Raw genomic sequence first — 7397 nt, 5'->3', positions numbered from 1 at the left:
TAGGCAGCAGCAGAAGGGGGCTCTTTTGGCAGCGTGCATGCATGGTTCATTTCATGTGTGAAATCACATTGCACCCTACGACATGCACATCATCCATGAACACAACGTGAAGACGTTAGCGTACCTATGGTACATCATCTAGTACTACATCACAAAGTTTTTATGGCGCGGTTGATCAGCTGGAGGCAATGTGGCAATTGCACGCGACAACCATGGAGATTGTAAGTTTCACTTGTTTTGCTCGACTTGTTGATTGATTCATTCACTCACTCAGTGTTGCGTTACACATTGTGTAGCCTGTACGCCCTGCCATGATGTACCACCAGGCAGAGAGCAAACCATTCACGCACAAATTATTGGATGAAGCTCATGGGGTTGTATGTGTAGGACAACATGATCCATCAATGAAAAACTTGTTGAACATCCGGTTTATCTCATTGAATTTGAACTATTGTAGTACTAGACTTATTTGTTTGCTATGTATGGATGATTTTTGCTATTTTCTATATGAACTTTGAAGAATTTCATTGTGCTTGATGAAATTCGTCTGATTAGTCAAAATCTAGTTTGAAATGTATGCAGACAGTTTTGGATGCCCACCTCATGCGTCCGTGTCTGTGGAGTGATCCTCCCTGTCCGCGGATGGATGCGGTGTCTGATTTGTGGGAGAGTTTCGGAGATGCCCATAGTAGCTTCCGCCAAAACAATGCATATTATTAGCATTGCATTGGTCGCTTCTGCCAAATAGCAGCAAAGTGCATTGTAACTCCCGCCAAAAGTAGTGCATACCGTTAGTACTTTCGGCCAAATGATAGTAACCTTCCGCCAAACAGAAGAACATAGCGTTGTCCTAGAAGAGATACGTGGTGGCTTTTGATTCTACCCCTCGGTTTGATAGCATTGGATGACAAAAAACATCCAGAATACTGCAAAGGACATAAACGGGCGATTTGAGCGTTTGCATTGGAGATGGCCTTACCTACTACCTAGTACCTACCTTGTACTGCTGCTATTACTATTATTTCATTACCACTACACTCTCTTCCCCTCAAATCTTCTTAGAGAACCTCAAGAAATTCATGTGACCACGTGACATTGTCCAAAAAAAAATAGCCATTGTCAGTTGGTATTATATAAACTTCATATAAATGGCACAAGTCAGGTTGCAAGTGGTGTGGGACATCCCGCTCGGCCGCCGCGCCTCTCCACACAAAAAGCCCGCAAGTTATGGTTGGGCTGAGCGTGTCGTGTGTAACAAGCCCAAGCGGTCATGCCGCTGATTTCTGCGGGCTTGCCCCATATCCCGCATAACTATTTTATGAGATTTCTATAGTTCCAAAATAAATTGACACTATCTTTTCTAATTAAGCATTTTCTCCAAAACTGACGGGTTAACCTGCCGTTGGGCCTATTTGGTCTTAGAGATACATGCATATTTCTCCACGACGCCTCCTACGAGGCAAAATGCGCAGATGTGTATTTACCCGAAACTAAAGGAACAACAATTATCACATATCAAATGTATTCCTATTATCTCATCCTGATTATTCAAACAATTAGTTCTCGACGATCGTCTCCCAGCCCGGCAAACAAAGGTTCTTGTTCCGTCTGTCTACATACAGAAATTCTGTAGCTATCTACCAGCCTGTATACCTCTTGTTCTAACCCTACAAGTAGCTAAGGCGAGAACTGACCAGGCAGGCCCACATGTCATGGGTAATGACAGGAAGTTTCCCTCCGTCCATATGAAATGGGCAAGAAAGAAACAACACAATCTGATGGAGTGATGTGATAACAAGACGAAATCTGATGTTTTGTGTAAAAGGGCTTACATTACTCAGAAATCAGTTTTTTTTTTGTTCAACGGCCTAATCCAGTACCTAGTCGCAGTTAAATCTATATACGATGGTTGGAGGCTAGTAAATTAAACTCGTTGGTGCAGATTACTCCAGAGTTGCATTCTATCATAAGAGCATGGTTAATAATATAGCCAGCTGCATTCTATCATAAGAGCATGGTTAATAATATAGCCAGCTGCTGGCTATATGATGTTGCCATGTCACATATAGTCAAGCTTATAGCCAACAAGTACAATAGCTAGATATAAATATGCACTACTTTGTTGATACATGGCCCATCCCACTCTCTCACAAAGTACCTAGGAGCACGTGCTGCAGCCGGCTGTTAGAGCAAGTACAATAGAGCTGAGTCAGCTGGCTATAAAAAATAAACTAATATATTTCTGCTTAGTTGGAGGAAAGAGAAGAGGAGAGAGAAGGTAAGCAGGCTCTTAGTGAAGAGCCGGCTCTAGCACGTGCTCCTAGGCACTTTGTGAGAATGAAAGGTGGGCCACATAATAAAAAAATAGTACACTCTTTTTATCTACTATTGTACATGCTGACTATAAGATGAGCTGTAGATGACATGGCACTGGCTTATAGCCAGCAGCTGGCTATATTATTAACCATGCTCTTAACTAGTAGCCCGCTTCTCTTCTCTCTCCTCTTCTCCCTCTTCCAAGTAAGCAACAATATAATATTTAATGTCTTACAACCCGCCTACATCACCTTATTGTACTTGCTCTAAAGCATGCTACATCATTTCTTTGCCTTCATGGAGTCTAAACTCTAGTGTAGGGTCGTTGTCCGTGACCCGACTGCGTGGTGTTCGGCAGAAGCAGCTGAGAGAAAGCATTTTGCGCTAAGAACGACGGTACTTCTGCTACTCCAATTTCCAATGTCTCCCACTCCCATCAGATTTTATTGCGGAATTCAATTCTCAAAAACAATGAATTCTCGGATTCACTCTGCATGCTCGTTTGCTCTGCTCTCCAACCTCCCCCCTGTTATGATATATATCATGTATTTCCACATGAAAAGGTTATGTGTTGGCACAAATATTCCTGTCAACTTTGGTTAATTTGGTTATTACTGAAACCGAACTGAAAGTAAATGGTTATTACCAAAACCGAAGTGTATCTATGTCAAAACCGTATAAACTGAAGTATAAAAACTGCATAAACCATAAACCGAACCAACTCAAACCGAGAAAACCAGCGTGTCAGTTTTCATGGTCTGACACGTATAGGCATATATCTGGATGTGTTCCTACCTGGCAAAAGGCACATATTCGTATTTAAATCTTACCAAAAGCATAACATCTAAGAAAAATAGAGAGAATAATAAAATTTTGACTACAATGCGACATTGGTCCATCAACCCAAATTACTTGCACACTTTAAGCAAAGACCACGGAACTGATCACTTTAATCCATATACTTATCTATTTGATAAAATAAGACCAAAACCAATTTAAAAAAATAACTGACCAGGTGTATTCCAGGTTTGCACTCCCTTCTGTTGTTGGATCAGCTTTCTTTCCTTCTTACTCGCCCTAAGGCGGCTAGGGCATAGTTCGCCTCCCCTTCAAACTCTGTCGGCCAGCTCGTGAATTCACCTCCCCTTTGCCTGCCGTTCCAGCGTCTGATGGCAGGGAGGGAATCCTGGTGCCTCGTCTCTGGCTAGTAGTTTTGGTTATCGTTTTTAGTCCTCACAAAGGCGGTGGTTGGACGGATGGAGGCGCTTTATCTTCGAGTTGGTCTTTCGGGCTTAACCCTCCTAGATTTATTCATTTGGACGGACAAAGCTCTAGCGTAGATTCCTATCGTGTCATTGAGCAACGAGTTTAGGGTTTCACGCCATTCTTTTGCGGCAGCGAGATCTGATGTCAGGTACATCAGATCTTTATAAGGGTTCAACGACGGCTACTACAAATCCATGGCGCTAGTCTTATAGAGCACTTCCACAAAAGACTTCCCGGTTGTCATTGACAAGTTCAGGCTGATTCCGGTTTTGGAGTGGCGATAGTGGCGCGTTAGCAGGTCGTTCCGGTGGCAGAATAGTCGTTTAGTTGGTCCAGTGATATCGACGTAATTTTCATTAATTTTGGGCTACTTTGTACTTGTGGTGAACTTATGTAATAGATCAGCGTATTTGAATTAAAAAATTCCTTTCCTCCTCCTCAAAAGTGGATGCAATGGAAATTAGGCTGCGTGTGGGGGCAAATTTAGCCAAGCCTGTTCAACAAATTGAACTTCTTTTGCAAAGAAAATTCTTTCATTCACATTTTGTTGAACAACGAGATCAAGCACCTGATTGGTTGTAGCCAGATTGCTGTAGGATGCTTAGAGTTACGGCCTACCAGGCTGAACTTCATGGAACTCTAGAGCCAGGTCCTGGCATGGGGCCCGCATGCGTCGACTTCCGTGGCAGCAGTGGCTAAGAGAATGTGGTTCGCGCGTAGAACAACGGGGCTTCTGCTACTCAAATTTCCAATGCCTCCTAGTCCCATGAGATGTCGTGGAACTGAATCGTGACACACCTAGCAAAAAAAAAAAGGAACTGAATCGTGACACTCTGCACGCTCGTTTGTTCCTTTCCTCTCCAGTATTATTTTCCTAGCAACTAGCAGTACATTTCAAGTGTTGGTTATCCTACGCACGCAGAAGTCGACGTGGTTTTAATAGGCATGTGCCCGTGAGTGAATAAGTGGCTACCGAACACCTATTTAGTGATCTTGGAGCACCTTCAATAGATGGTTCAAATTTTGGCGGTTCAAACAGGTGATGGTCCAAATTTGGAGCAGCAAAAAGTGCGTTTTACCTCTTTGAAAATGGCTCAACTCCAACAAATGGTCCAAAACGGAGATTAGAAAAAAGAGCAACTCCAACAGATGCTCCGAAACAAAGATGCAAAACCGGCCGGCGGCCACGCGGCTGCTGTTCAGCTACTGTATAGCTGCGGTTTTGCGTTCTAATATCACTTCAAATTTGAAATAAAGTGCATCATCCATCATAGTTCAAACCATAACAAAAGTGCATCATCATCATCATAGTCTGAAATCCGTCAAAAGTGCAACGTCCCAATCAAAGTTTTTTTTGCCTACAAATTAATAATACACATGAATATCATTCATGCGGATCATCAACACCACCGGCATTATGAACCGTGGTACAATCATGATCATCACCGACTTCTTTGTCCACGTTGTGAAACGGTGAAGTATCATCGCCGAGTGCACGACCGAAAGCACCTTCATTGCCTCCCATGTCGCTCATGTTGCCAAAGCCACCTCCCATGCCAGTCATGTTGCCTCCGCCCATTGTGTTGCCCCCAAAGGCACCTCCAATGCCAGTCATGTTGCCTCCGAAGCCGGCTCCCACGCCATCAAAGCCACGTTCCATGTTGCCACCAAAGCCACCTCCAATCATGTTCATGTAACTACCCATGGCACCTCCCATGCCTCCTCCCATGGCATCTCCCATGGCACCTCCCATGCCTCCTCCCATGCCTCCTCCCATGGCACCTCCCATGCCTCCTCCCATGCCTCCTCCCATGGCACCTCCCAAGCCTCCTCCCATGCCTCCTCCCATCATCATTTGCCTCATGAGCATTTCATCGCGACAAAGTTCAACATAGGCCTTTGCCTTGGGATCAAAACTAGATATGTCCATGAACATAAACTTGAGTGCCTTCTCCTCGTCCATCTTCATCTCCTCGGCTGCGGCCTTTTTCTCCTCTACTTCCACCTTCCTCTCCTCGGCCGCTGCCAACCTCTCATCGACCGCTGCCCTTTTCTCTTCGGCCGCCGCCCTCCGCCGCTCGGCCTCACTCCTCTCCTCTGTTTCCTTGAGCTTCAACATTCTTTTTTCTTTGGCATACTATTTCCTCGCCGTGACAATGGCATCAAATCCTTCCTTGAGATCATTGTCTCCGTCTTTGGTTCCCTTCACTTTCTTGTTTCCATCGGACCTATATGATTTTGCCGCGGAGTTAGTAGTGGGGCTCCTATCCTCACTAGCATCATCTCTTCTTCATCCTCAATCACCACACTCTTCTTCTTCGAAGCGTTAAAAGTTTCACTAGTTTTCCACTTCTCCTCATCCTTGAGCTCTTTGAACCAATGATGAAAAGTGAAAGATTTTCCTTTCCTTTTCTTCTTCTCGCCTTTCATGTTCTGCTCTCGAAACAATCCTTGGGCAATCATATTCTACAATAAAACAACCACACGTCATCATCAAAATGTGGAACAATCTAATATTTGAAAAACATGCACGAAGAGGAAATATTTACCAAATCATTATCACCGCAACCACTTGGGTTCATGCGAGCAACAATTGACAAGCAACCGGCCCACTTTTGGCATTCGGCGTTGATGGTGGACCAACGTTGGCGAATAGAGTCGCTCAAACTGAAGTGACCACTTGTGTTGTGCTCATCAAAGTAATCCTTGATGCGTTGCCAATAGGTGCTAACCGTTTGGTCGCTTCCAATGGATGCATCTTAAGAGACTTTCTTCCATGCGGTGCATATCAACACATACTCCGCATTGGTATAATTTCCAATTCATCCCTTCGCAACAAAGCCCTCATCGTCCATGTCAAGATTGTCATCACCATATTGGGTTTCATATTCTTGTGACACATACTTGTGCGACACAAAATCATCATTTCCCACATTTGTCGCGTGCAAAAACTTCGTCATCAAGACTACAATTGAACGTACAAACATTCAACATCACTTCAATTTGAAACAACAAACGAAAGCACAAAATGATTTTTTTACCTTTGCGACATTTCGTCGAACATGTTGGAGGCGGTGGCCATCGGCGTGGCCAAATCTTCCTCCACGGCCGTCGGTGGCGGCGGCGGAGGTGGATGAAAGGCCGTGGCCGAGGCTCCTTGGCTGCTAGAGGACCTGGCCAGCCCTAGCTACGAGTCGTCGACATGAACTGCCGTGGCTGCCTTTGAGTTTTTGGCCGACCGCGCCACAGTTTCGACCGGGTTCCGGCCGCGATTAGCCGCCCATTTTCGTACCTTCTGTACCTTCACAGGAACGGCCAGCGCAGGGACGACAGGCCGGGGCGACGGCATGGACGCGGCGGCGACGTGGGTCAGCCCACTGGCTACAGCTACGGCGGAGAAGGCGGCGGGGTCATCGGCTTCGGCCATGGCGGTGGCGGAAGGCCGGCGGGTAGCGGACGGGCGGGTCGCGGGCTGGCGGTCGCGAGGCGGAAGGCGAATGAAGTGACAGTTGGGCGTTTGGCGGGCGACTGCGGATTTGGACCAGTTGCATCTCGTGATATAAATTTGCATCACAAAGTTTTCATTTTTACATCACCTAGAGGCCGTGGTCCAATTTTTTTTACATATGGACCGTCTGTTGGAGCAGCGTTTTTTGCCCCAGACGACGGTCTAAAAGTTGGGTATTTTTACATTTGAACCATCTATGGGAGATCTGTTGGAGATGCTCTTATACAATTCACCGGTTGCCCTTTTTCTTTTTAATCTTGTGATGGCTTTTTGTTCCTCAGATCTGGGCATTTCCAACCTCTACCCC

Source organism: Triticum dicoccoides, chromosome 1B, assembly GCF_002162155.2.
Source record: "Triticum dicoccoides isolate Atlit2015 ecotype Zavitan chromosome 1B, WEW_v2.0, whole genome shotgun sequence".
NCBI classification, from domain to species: domain Eukaryota; kingdom Viridiplantae; phylum Streptophyta; class Magnoliopsida; order Poales; family Poaceae; genus Triticum; species Triticum dicoccoides.
The sequence above is the reverse complement of the archived record's forward strand: the minus strand, read 5'-3'. Positions refer to the sequence as shown.